Source organism: Mixophyes fleayi, chromosome 10 (assembly GCF_038048845.1).
Source record: "Mixophyes fleayi isolate aMixFle1 chromosome 10, aMixFle1.hap1, whole genome shotgun sequence".
In the NCBI taxonomy this organism is placed as follows: domain Eukaryota; kingdom Metazoa; phylum Chordata; class Amphibia; order Anura; family Limnodynastidae; genus Mixophyes; species Mixophyes fleayi.
The window spans coordinates 8738398-8750749 of NC_134411.1; the positions used below are offsets into that span (position 1 = coordinate 8738398).

Here is a 12352-nt window from a genome sequence, read left to right on the forward strand (position 1 = left end):
ATAATTTTGAGTATCTGTACTGTTATACCATGTACTATCTTGTTTTCTCTCTGTAAGGCGCTGCAGACCTCATATGTTGTCCTATAAATAGAGATCAATAGTAATAATTATAATAGCTGTAGATGTACAGTTGCAATATATACAGTTGAATAAGTTTGAATAGTGAACTTTTTGTTGTAGCACAGATTTAAATGATAAAGGGAAAGTATCACAAACTTCTGCTCCTGTAATGGGTCCTACTGCTTGGTCACAGTGGCATTTTGTCTATAACATAAAGGCTAGACGTTATAAACGATTGTCATGAAGGTATAACTCATTTCCTTATGGTGTACTGGCTTGTAGACTTAGGTATCAATATATTGGTAGTTTTTCACCAATTCTGTGCATCCATATTACATCTGCAATCCCGGATAGCCGTAGGAGTTACTTTTGCTTTTAAATGGCTATGGAGGGTGTGTGAGTCCGAGGACCAATCAGAAGCCACAATTTTTGTGTTATCACCGGTTTTTGACCGGGGCTATAAGACTAACTGTGGTGCCCCAAGAAAAATGGCTGCGTAAAGCAGTACCCGGGACTCCAGTGAATGTCCCCCTCGGTAGTGCAATTTTTTCATCCTACCTGAGAGTGCTGCTTTAACTACATAACAATATTAAGAACAGTTTCAATCATTTGAATGCAGATTAAATTCGATATGAGAAAATCTATTGCTATTAGAGACTCTCCATTTCAAGGCAACTTATTTGCAGTTATTTGTATACATCCTTGCCCACTCTCCCTGAAGGTCTGGGAGACTCCTGAATTTTCCAGGTAGGACCCCCAGACTCACGGGAGAGCAGGACATTTTCCCGTATCCTGCCAACTTCATTGTAAAATGGGTGGGACAGGGGCCTCAGTGACGCGATTTCCCACAGATTGAGTCATTTTGGCCCGGTCCCCGCTGCAAAATGACACAATCACTGCGGCCTGTCCCCCTCCGCACTTGTAGTTCACCTTCCCTCCCGGATCTTTGGAGGGGATAAATAAAAATTATGCTTGTATATACTTTTCACTTGGGTGATGTCTGCATAGGTAAATCTAAAGGAGAAGCTTAACTCTTTTTCATATCTCTCATGTCGTGACTAGCAAGATGATTGGGAACATAGCCACATATTACAGAAATGCAGGCCTCAAAATTACTTTTTTCTAAACTATACAGAAATGGAAGTTGCTCAATCAATTTATAGGCAGGGGAGGGATTGCAAATTTTAGCCCGGGGGGAAAGACCCAACTCAGTAGCCTATTAGGAACATTTTAAAGGAAAACAAATGCAGGTGGCCCAGTGACCCAGTCCAAGGTAGCCCACTATGGGTCCGGCCCAGCCTGTCCCTGATAGCTGGTGCCTGAATTGGTGGGGTTATCCAGAAAGAAACAAATACATAGAAAAATCCCCCAGAACACTGCTATAACCAGTAAAAGAGCTGCTGTTTCTACTTGTACATAAGACTGCAGAATTCTCAGTTGCACACATTTACAAATGCATGATAAGCCACCTGCCCCGTCAAGGCGCTTCTACTAATAAGGTGGTCCTAACTCTAATCAATGAGTGTCCCTGTTTTTGATCCATACATATATGTGTTTTTAAATTCAGAGTAACTTACTAAGAGGTACCCATAAAAACCTCCAAATGGCAATACGGCACCAGCACTCCCCATCAGCTACTGATACCAAACATGCCTCTCTAACAGAGATACCATCAAATTGGGGCAACTACAGTTTGGATAAAAGCACCTGTGATGTTGGTGCCCTGGATTGATATACAAGGTAAAACAGATGAGCAAGTCAGAGTCAGTTGCCTGCAAATATGGGTAAGAGGAGGCAGTGTCATCAGGTGAGCATTGAGGGATACTCTAGTGCAGAGATGGGCAGCAGACAGCCCTGGCATTCACCTACAACACCCCAGCTCCTTCCTGCTTTATTCTCAAATTTGTTTATTATTGCTTGTAACCCTTGTTTAAAATGCATGTAGATATGTTATTACAGATAGGCATCTTTTTGACTAAATGTATTGTATTAACTATTACTAAGATTAAGGGTAATGTGCGTTCCTTGTGAAGGCTAGAGGGTATGTGAAGTGTATCAGGTTGCCTATTACTCAAGATTTAGGCTGCTGCTGCTTAGGGTGCCGAACTTTGGGAAACGCCACAGAGGCGCCCCCCCCCCCCTTTCCACAACCTCCATGGTGAGAGAGGCACCAGAGGCACCTGACATGTTGAATTAAAAGCTTTTGACACTTTCTGCCACTCTGTGTCTCAGTTTCGGCTGTGATTGCTGTAGTCACATGTTACTCAGTGGAGGTGGGCTGATGGAAACGTTCCTGTGTAGCTGACTGCACTGGAAGAAAATCAGGTAAGAAGAAGGGGTAATGCCCAATTTAATCTATTCTACAAGAGATTGCAGAGATATGTTCTAACCATAGCTATGGAATCGGCTTTTTTTACTAAATGTTAAAAAAGAGTGGGTAATGTGGGGCACACTGGTGAAAAACTGGTGGGCAGGGGGTGGCATGGGAGAGAAAAGCTTTTGGGCATAGGGGCATGTGTGGGCAACGCTGCTGGTTTGCAGTGGGGGGCATGTGTGAGAAAAGCTGGCAGGCCGGGGGTGATGTGTGTGAGAAAATCTGGCAGGCAGGATGGTATGTCAGAGAAAAGCTAATGGGCGATAGCATGGGAGAGAAAAGCTGGTGGGCAGCATGGGCACGTGAGAGAAAAACTGTTAGGCCGAGGTTAACATGGTAGAGAAAATGGCAGAGGGGCATGTCAGTGTGTACCGGATGTGTGGGATCTATATATAGTGATCAGTGTGGATTAGGTATGTAACGTTATGGTGACCTGTGTATAGTGTAAGTGTGTATGTGGTAAGTAAATAGAGTGGTACTTGAGGGAAAGGCTGGTAAGCAGGGTGGCATGTGTAAGAAAAACTGGTGGGCAGGGGGGCATGTGAGAAAAGCTGTTGGGTAGTGGAACATGTCAGTGTCTACCAGGTGTATGGTCTTGTTGTGTGAGACCAGTGTATAGCAATTAGTGTGTACCAGGTGTGTAAAGTCAGATTGACCTGTCTATACTGATCAGTGTGTATCAGGTGTAATGCCTCGTTGACCTGTCTATACTGATCAGTGTGTATCAGGTGTAATGCCTCGTTGATCTGTCTATACTGATCAGTGTGTATCAGGTGTAATGCCTCATTGACCTGTCTATACTGATCAGTGTGTATCAGGTGTAATGCCTCGTTGATCTGTGTATAGTAATCAGTGTGTTTAGGATAAGTAAAAAATGTTTTTTTTGCTGAGTTATTGCAACAAGTTTTCTTGCTTTGTTCTGAAATCAAACATTTGAAGCCTCTTTTAGAAATCCTGTGTCTGCCCCTGTCCAGCAGGAGAGCCTTGCAAGCATTCTGTGTCAGACATCAGTACATCTGGACATCAGTGCATCTAGTCTGCAGCCCTGCCCACCAGCCAGGAAAAGATGTGAGTTATTATTTTAATTTTCCAAAAAGTCAAGAGTGTGCTGGGCTGGGAAGTGGGGGAGGAGGGACGGTAGGGTGAAGCTTTGCCTAGGGTGCCGCAAAATCTTGCAGTTGCCCTGATATCACTGCTCTAGTGGCACAAATGTAGGTAAATTATATCAGTGTTTTCTTTACTTTGCTAATTACCTGCAGTAAGCTGTCTACATCAGGCCTGTCCAACCTGCGGCCCTCCAGATGTTGTGAAACTACAATTCCCAGCATGCCCTTCCAGCTATCAACAGGTTGTCTACTGGCAAAGCATGCTGGGGCTTGTAGTTTCACAACACCTGGAGGGCCGCAGGTTGCACAGGCCTGCTCTACATCATAGTAGCTTTTTTCCATATGAAATTATTCTTTTATTGGCTATTTTACTTTTAAAATATACAGTATGTCCCCCCTTTTCTGTTGTGCTCTAATTCCTTGGGCTCCACTGTGCAGATTGAGCTGACATAGAAAGAAAGATGATCTCTGTGAAATGTGGGCATGAGAAATAGTTATACACTTTACTAATTGTCACAGTTACTCTGCTTTCTAAGAATCCTTCTAACAAAGTCATGATGGGTACTTATATTCCTGGACCATTAAAGGGGAAGTAATGTTCTAGGAATTCATTATTCTTCCATTAAATTATATAATTTTAGACATAATTGTTTTGTTAAAGCATTTTTATAAATATATTGCTGCTGTGCACAAACTGCATTTACATGTAAATAAGTTATAATTTATTGTAAGAGATTCATATTTCACTTCCCATTTTGGAGTTCCTTGCATGGTCATTTCCACTCTGCAAAAGGATTAGAATTCTGCACCAGCTAAGACCTGGCATAGCTTGGGTCTTGTCCTACACTTTAATGAGACAAAATAGTTCCCTTACACTGGTAATTGTCTAAAATAAATAATTATTTACAAGACTGACAGTGTACCCCTTCCCCCAAATACTCAACCAGCACCTGCGCTAGATAGAGTGCAGGTTTCCACTATAACAGGGAGACCGTGAGCATGGGATCCACCTAGTTTAGCGAAAACTACCCCCATGCTGGTCATCACAGTGCATAGCCCTGTGATGACCAGCCCAATGTGTTTGCCCCACATTGGGGGATAATGTGAGGCAAACAACTGAATGCACCTCTTTCTGACCACCCTGGGCTGTGGTGGCCAGGCTTATAAACAGGATTGATACCCCTCCAGTATACTGGGACCGTAGTGGTCCTAGAATAATGGACAGAGGTTGCTGAGAATAAAATAAAAATAGACATACACAATTTTCAAATAAACATAAATTGAATTAACAACTATCCACTTAAATTTCAACAAAATCTTATTTCTTGAACTGTCGTAGTCCAGATCAGTGTCTTCAAACATGTTCTTATCTCCCCGATCCTAAAGAAACCCTTTCTTGACCTTTCCACTCTCCATAACTACCGGACCGTTTCTCTGCTGCCCCTTGCATCCAAAATTCGTGAACACTTTTCTACAATCGTCTGAACAATTGTATGTCCTCCCACTCTCTCACTGACCCAATTCAGTCTTGCTTCCTCCCTTTTCAATCTACCGAAACTGCTTTCACTAAACTGAAATGATGAAGGACACCCACATTGGGCATGGTCTTGACCACGGTGTGATAAATCAATATGCAACCATTAAGTACACCTGTTGAGGTATCGGGGTTCACCGATACTTCTATCAATCACCTTCAATGTCAGTCAGATCTTCCTTGATTTTCAGTTGACTGGTGAACAGAAAAACACTCAACACCTGCATGATATAATGCTGAGCAGCTTTTATTCTGTTCCAGTTTGAGACCGCTTCAGCGTCTGTATTTATACTTAAAAGTTTAGGGGTATAGATGCTGAACAACCAATTATAAGACGGTAGATTATGAAAGTAAGTCAATCAACAATTATATATATATTGCAGTTTTCCATCAAAGTTCAAACAATTCTTTCTTCTTTCTGCGTTATCTTTTTCCAGGTTTGCTGCCAATATTCTTGTGCTGCCCCCAACTTTGAGTCCTTGGGTCTTATCTGTAAGGAATATACAGCTGTGCATCCTTGAGATATTTCTGTTCACGGGCAACATCTGCTGATTTTTCTTAAGGTTATAGCATAACATATCAGTTTCTAAAGCTTAATACGTGATAGATATTAAATCAATAATCATATAAATTTACCCTTACACACCCTATTATCACATATGACCAAGGAACTATCAATAATTTCAATTTGTCAGTTTTCTTCTTAATATACTAAAATGAGAGTAGAAATAAGCAAAATTTTTGAAACTGTTCAGCAAAATATTTACCTTGTTCTGCAATTGATCATGAAGATTTGCAAACAACAAAAACAACACAGCTCATTCCAGCTCCATGCAAAGAATAACATTTACCAAAATCAAATTTACAAATACAATAGCTGATCTAAAGTTTAACATAAATGATGCCTGTTTGCAAATGTACAAATATTCTACTGCACATTTTCTCTTCTGTATTATAAATTGCATGCATCTTAAGATACGCAGGGGCGCACGCAGGGTTTTTAGGGGGGGGTTCCCCCCCTCACCCCAAAAAAACCAAACCAAAACAAAAAAACCCCGAGATAGCTGCTGCGCCTGTCAAAGAAGCGTCTGTATACAATACAGCCCTGCCGCGGACGCTTCTTTGACAGCGCCGGAGCTGCTGTAAGTACAGTGCCGCTATGTGGGGCACTTCGTTAGCGGAGGGGAGGGGTTTCTGGAGACCCAGAAAACCCCCCTGCGTGCGCCCCTGATACGAGCAGCCTTAAATATAGTTCATCGAAGCGTAAGGAGTGTATATACATCAATTATTATCATCAACTTGTTAAACTCTAAATCACTCAGTTGGAATGGCAAAGCAAAACTCAGAGTTTATTCTCCCGCAAAACGTTATTCTTGAGAAGTTTCACTACAACGTTGCTTATCTTTACCCGACAGTAAGGCAACATCAGGAACACGCTCTTATTTCAAGTCTCACGTGTTCCTTTTTTTTTTAAACACCTTTGTGTGTGGTATTATTTGTGCAGTGTACCTTACTTGCAGCATACTTACACCGGTATGCTTGATAACACTTATACCTTCTATGTGTACTGTTAGGAAACTTGCACCATGCAAAATCAGGAATACCTTCAAGCATCTGCTGTTTACGCTGCTGCAAGCTCATTTAAATATCTTGTTCCACAAAATGGATTTCACTCATTATTAAATTAGACCTCTCCAGGATTAGTCTAATGTTCACTCTGTTTATTTTTGTGCACATCCATGTGCAGTTAAATAAAGATAGGCACAATGGGCCTGATTCATTAAGGATCTTAAATGAAGAGGATTCTTATATCAGTCCCATGTTACAATGCAAGGGGTGCAAACTAGTTTGCTGTTTTGCACATAAGTTAAATACTGACTGTTTTTTCATGTAGCACACAAATATCAACTTTACATTTCAGTGTACAAATAAGCTATCAAGTATTTGTGTGCTACATGAAAAAACAGTCAGTATTTAACTTATGTGCAGAACAGAAAACTAGTTTGCACCCCTTGCATTGTAACATGGATTTGTCCAGGAGACAGAAATAAGATACCTCTTCATTTAATATCCTTAATGAATCAGGCCCAATATATATATATATATATATATATATATATATATATATATATATATATATATATATATATATATATATATATATATATATATATACACTTATCATCACTACGCTATTTTTACTCACCTTCCTTTTGTATGTAGAAGTTTATTATAATCCATTATCCATCACCGTGCACACCCATTCAGAGCAGCAGTGAATCAGACATATCTCCCAAATTTCCCACCCACGGGACAAAGCCCCCTCGATCCGAATGTAGGGACAGAGCCCTCAGATCAGGACTGTCCTGCCTAAATTGGGACGGTTATGAGGTATGTATGCCTCCTTGATCTGGATTTAGATATTTAGAACTGTACTTGCATGTATTGTAATCATTTACTCTAGTTTAACAAATCTATTTTTTATTTTATTTTTGAAAGAGGTTTGATATTGTGACTTAAGTCTATGTTGTAAAATGTATTGCTGCTATTGAATGTTATGCCTGCACTGCTTTTACCATAATTCTGTTTCACTGCAACGTTGATTGTAAACAAATAAGAAATGTTAACAAATACTGTGTGCACAGCATTGTTTAATAAAATTTGTTATTGTTCCTCTAGCAGGGCGAGAAATAACACTGGTCAACCTCAGGTATGAGGTTTAAAGCAGACTGAGCCAAGCTCGAGAGAGCAGAGACTTTCCCTCTATGAGGACAGACGCCAAATGACCATGAGAGAACCTGAAACTGTCCCACTTAGAGAGCCAATCAAAAATAAGGAGGCGTGCTCCTGATGAGGGAGGAGCTATTACAGAATAGAATAAACCAGGTCAAGAGTAGCTACAAAAACAAAGGGAAAGCGGGAGTAGGGGAGATTGAATGACAGAGGGAGGATTAGACAAGCAAGTCAGTGAAAGATGGAGGATTAGAGCGAGTAAGAGTTAGAGAAACTTACAGAGACAGCTGAGGGCAGAAACAGAGGTGAACAGGGACAGATTTATGGAAACCAAAATAGATTACTAAGAGAGGAGTTGGGATAAAAGTAGAGACATGGAGACACAGGGCCTGAGTCATTAAGGAAAGTAAGGCAAAAAAAAGGAGTAAATGTTCTCCGGGGCAAACCATGTTACAATGCAAGGGGTGCAAATTAGTTTGTTATTTTGCACATAAGGAAAATACTGACTGTTCTTTCATCTAGCACACAAATACTTGATAGCTTTATTTTTACATTGAAATTTAAATCTCCCCACACTTTAAATTTACCTCCCCCTCCAATTCAACATGGTTTTGCCCAGATGCAAAGTAAGTCCTTCTTTTATGCTTCACTCTCCTTAATGACTCAGGCCCAGAGACTCTAAGTGACAAATTTAATCATAGAGGAATTAAAAGAACGGTAGGAGAGAGTAAGAGAGAAAATAAGGGGAAATTTAAGGATAAAGGTCAAGAAAACCTCTAGTTTGAAATAAAGATAGATTTCTTAAGACTTAGGGTAGATATACAGTATATAAATAAAGTAATTATAGAGAAAGCATTTAAAGTACAGAAAGCCAGCAGAGACCACCATCACCTGAGCCACAGCGCAGACTACCACTTCAATGCGCACACAACACACACAAATGAATACGACAAACTTTAACACAAGCCCAGGTCACACGAATCACTGCTAACGGACATTCACCAATTGTTTAGTAACAGAACAATAACGGATAGTCGGTGGTAATCGTTAATACGATTACCACTATTCCGACAACCACTTCACCTGCAAAAAAACAACACGAAAATTTTAAAAAGCGATGTTAATATTTATAGACTTAACTTTAAAGCGACTCTGGACATCACCGATAGACCCGAATGCTGACCGCAAGTGATCTCGGTCCATCGGTGATGTCGGGTTAAGTGTTTAAACACTTAACCTGCGGGGGCCCGACATTGGCCCTTTAAATTCAGATGAATACAAGTCGCGATGACAGTAAACAGTAGTGCCGGACATCTCTTCAATCGAGATCAATTGCAGTCAGCATTAGGGTCCATCGGTGATGTCCAGAGTCGCTTTAAAGATAAGTCAATAAATATTAACATCGCTTTTTTGAACTCTTGTGTTTTTGTTGTAGGTGAAGTGGGAGTCGGATTTACCTGTTGCAGCTAGAGACTGAGGCACATATCAAGTGAGTAACTGACAGTCAGGGCCTAGGGGCCTTACTGCTCATTTAATTATTCAGTTAGGTACAATAAAGAAATGTAATTGTAGTGATAAGTGATAGATATAAATGTAACCCTTTATAGATATTGTAAAACTTATTTGTGTCTGAATATACATAGGTTAATATATGCATTGTATTTTGTGAATACTCCTTTTATCAACTTGTGTTGTTTACTGTCTTCATTCCCCATGATTACCCATAACTTCTGCTCTCCCAACAGCTTTCCTTTAACACCACTAATAAGAAACATCCCTTTAAAAGTGAGCTAGCTATGGGGGTCTTGTCCTGGTTAAGAGGTCTCGTCTGGGATTTAGTGAAAGTATCGCAGAAGACTTAAGTAAAGCAGTTACCACTAAACAGCATCTGATGAGAGCACTTTACGCTAAGTTGCCTACTCTCCTGGACATTCCGGGAGACTCCTGAATTTATGGCAGTCCTCCGCCACTCCCGGGAGTGCAGGGCAGCCTCCCGGATTTTGTCCCTTCATTAGTTAAATTGCAGGGGCGGGATTATGACACGATTCATGCGTCAACGTGGCCACGCCCCTTGCTCTACTAGGCCAGAATGACTGTGTCCATTAGGGGGCGAGGCTAAGTGACGCGATTCACTGAGCCCATGCCCACCTCCCACTGTATCTCACGAAATCAATCTTGTCAAAGTTGGCAAGTATGACATTAGTGGATCACACTAGTGTTTCAGAATATACAAGTGAAAGTAGATAGATGGATATGTGTTAGAAAAGGTTTTGATTCTTACGTAGTAACACTTGTTTTATGCTCATCAAACATTTGAATGCGAGTACAGTTATAAAATATATTTGAAATAAATACGCAATGTAGACACATTTGTACTAGGGGTGAGCGGGTTCGGATTTTTGAAATCCGAACACCCCCGAACAGTGCCGATCCGAGCCCGGATCCAAGCACTGTTCGGGGATTCCCGCCCGACGCAAAACTCAGAACGAGGCAAAACGTCATCACCCCGCTGTCGGATCTCGCAAGATCCGGATTAATATTATTCCCCGCTGCCCGCCGCCATCTTCACTCGGTCATTGGAGCTTGGATTGAAAACAGCTTTCAGACTTTTGCCTTGAAAAAGCCAAGAAGCGTTGGCGTTTTGTTTCACCTATCCTCATTGCCTCTTATTTCAATCAAGAATCGCTCCCCAGTTTTTACTAGGTAGGGTATTTCACATAACCCCAGAGATTCTTGTTACTCAGTTTCCTCCAATTTTCGCTACCTCCGCTTTAGATCAATATAGCCTGATGATACTTTATATTGCTCAATTAGACTTTGCAGCTTAACATCAACTTGAGCTGACATTACCTACTCGGGCAACAGCTTCTTATATTATAGCCTGCTGATATTTAATACTGCTCAATCAGATTTTGCGGCTCAATATTATCTCAAGCTGACATTATCTACTCGGGCAACAGTTGGACAATAAAAGTTATGTTTTAAGTCCACTGATCCTGCAGTATAAGTCCATTGGTACTGCTATATAACAAAGTTCACTGATCCTGCAGTATAAGTCCATTGGTACTGCTATATAACAAAGTTTACTGATCCTGCAGTATAAGTCCAGTGGTACTGCTATATAACAAAGTTTACTGATCCTGCAGTATAAGTCTATTGGTACTGCTATATAACAAAGTTTACTGATCCTGCAGTATAAGTCTATTGGTACTGCTATATAACAAAGTTCACTGATCCTGCAGTATAAGTCCAGTGGTACTGCTATATAACAAAGTTCACTGTTCCTGCAGTATAAGTCCATTGGTATTGCTATATAACAAAGTTCACTGATCCTGCAGTATAAGTCCATTGGTACTGCTATATAACAAAGTTCACTGATCCTGCAGTATAAGTCCATTGGTACTGCTATATAACAAAGTTCACTGATCCTGCAGTATAAGTCCATTGGTACTGCTATATAACAAAGTTCACTGATCCTGCAGTATAAGTCCAGTGGTACTGCTATATAACAAAGTTTACTGATCCTGCAGTATAAGTCTATTGGTACTGCTATATAACAAAGTTTACTGATCCTGCAGTATAAGTCTATTGGTACTGCTATATAACGAAGTTCACTGATCCTGCAGTATAAGTCCAGTGGTACTGCTATATAACAAAGTTCACTGTTCCTGCAGTATAAGTCCATTGGTATTGCTATATAACAAAGTTCACTGATCCTGCAGTATAAGTCCATTGGTACTGCTATATAACAAAGTTCACTGATCCTGCAGTATAAGTCCATTGGTACTGCTATATAACAAAGTTCACTGATCCTGCAGTATAAGACCATTGGTACTGCTATATAACAAAGTTCACTGATCCTGCAGTATAAGTCCATTGGTACTGCTATTTAACAAAGTTCCCTGATCATGCAGTATAAGTCCAGTGGTACTGCTGTATAACTCCAGTCCAGTGGTACTGTCCTGTGCCGCATATAATTTTATAGCCCTTGCCGGGTGTGTGTGGTTTAGGGGTACGCTTTCTTGTGCTGCATATGATGGAGTACAAAAATTTGGAGGATAAAGTAGGGAAAGATCAAGAACCACTTCCTCCTAATGCTGAAGCTGCTGCCACTAGTCGTGACATAGACGATGAAATGCCATCAACGTCGTCTGCCAAGGCCGATGCCCAATGTCATAGTAGAGGGCATGTAAAATCCAAAAAGCCAAAGTTCACTAAAATGATCCAAAAAAAGAAATTAAAATCATCTGAGGAGAAACGTAAACTTGCCAATATGCCATTTACGACACGAAGTGGCAAGGAACGGCTTAGACCCTGGCCCGTGTTCATGACTAGTGGTTCAGCTTCACACAACGATCTAAGCCCTCCTCCTCCCCCCTCTAGAAAATTTAAGAGAGTTAAGCTGTCATCAAAAACACAGCAAACAACTCTGCCTTCTAAAGAGATGGCATCACAAATCCCCAAGGAGAGTCCAAGGGTGTTGGTGGTTGCGATGCCTGACCTTCCCATCACTGTACGGGAAGAGGTGGCTCCTTCCACCATTTG

At 40.8% G+C, this 12352-nt stretch overlaps 1 long non-coding RNA gene across 3 annotated transcripts in view; it reads left to right on the forward strand.

The window, feature by feature from the left end:
• The first annotated feature begins 2320 nt into the window (after positions 1-2320).
• The window catches only part of LOC142103406 (uncharacterized), a 50161-nt gene continuing 40129 nt past the window's right edge, over positions 2321-12352 (forward strand). For all 3 annotated transcript variants that reach the window (XR_012679338.1, XR_012679336.1, XR_012679337.1), the window contains exon 1: positions 2321-2385. This is a non-coding gene — a long non-coding RNA (uncharacterized LOC142103406). The remainder of the gene's footprint in view (positions 2386-12352) is intronic.